Raw genomic sequence first — 1,360 nt, 5'->3', positions numbered from 1 at the left:
CCAGGAGCCCCAAGATTCTTTATTTTAAAGTTGGAAGTGTCATGTAAAATCTTCTCAAATAGCCTTCATGGATGGCTTCTTAGAAGTCATTCAGACTTCTTTGGCAAAAACCAAATGCAGGAACTAGACCTTACTTGGTTTCTCTCTTCTCTCTTCTATATAATAAGTAAGGTACTAAAATAATACAGAATGTGAAATTTACACATAAATTTGCAAAGTGAAGCAACTATAATTTAAAGCAATCAAAACTATGCATCTATTCCTATTAAGACTGGGACTTTGGGGCGCCAAAAGTAAGAGAAACATGCAACTCTTGATCTCAGGGACATGAGTTACAGCCCCACATGGAGTGTGGATTACTTAAAAAAAAAAAAGACTGGGTCCCTCCACAAAATAGAACACTAAAACCGTCAAAAGTTCAAACACACCGGGATAACTCTGGGAGGAAATAAAATAGCTACTGCTCTAATACCATTTTCTTGTACATTTTTACAACTCAGCATAGACTTCGTGCCTCATTTTCAACTAAATTCCATACTAAAATTCTAAAAATTTAAAATCCTAAACTTCTACAATGTTTGACTAATGTTTAAATCATGAGGACATATCATTTTAACAGTAAGTAAATGAAAATATATTTACATTCACAAGATAGTATTTTATATTTATAAGATAATTAGATTGTAAAATAGAAAGTTGATCTTACTAAAAGATAAAGGTACAATAAATCATTTTCAGAATGAGGAACTATGTTTCTTTTAATTAAGGGCAAAGCAGTTATTTCTTTGTGATTTATAGATTTTTTCTTAAGTATTAATATTTATATGTTGATTAGACCAAAACATTCTACATTTGAAGGTAGCATTGCAGGCATTCAAACTTAATTTGAATTTAAAATTTTCTATTTATAAAAACTACTTCATTGATATCATTTTAAAATCACAACTAAGGGCCGCCTGGGTGGCTCAGTCGGTTGAGCATCTGACTTGGGTTCAGGTCATGATCTCACGTTTTGTGGGTTCGAGCCCTGCATTGGGCTCTGACAGCTAGCTCAGAGCCTGGAGACTGCTTCACATTCTGTGTCTCCCTCTCTCTCTGCCCCTCCCCTGCTCACGCTCGTGCTCTCGCTCTCTCTCTCTCTCAGAAATAAATATAACATTAAAAAAATAAAATAAAATAAAATCACACCTAGGAGCACCTGGGTGGCTCAGCTGGTTGAGCAACTGACTCTTGACCTCAGCTCAGGTCATGATCCCAGGGTCAAGGGGATCAAGCCCTGCACTGGGCTGAGCACTGAGCATGGAGCTGCTTAAGATTCTCTCTTCCTCTCTCATTGCCCGCACACGCGGTTTCTTTCTAA

Source organism: Crocuta crocuta, unplaced genomic scaffold (assembly GCF_008692635.1).
Source record: "Crocuta crocuta isolate KB4526 unplaced genomic scaffold, BGI_CrCroc_1.0 scaffold92, whole genome shotgun sequence".
Lineage (NCBI taxonomy): Eukaryota > Metazoa > Chordata > Mammalia > Carnivora > Hyaenidae > Crocuta > Crocuta crocuta.
Note: the sequence above shows the minus strand (reverse complement) of the source record.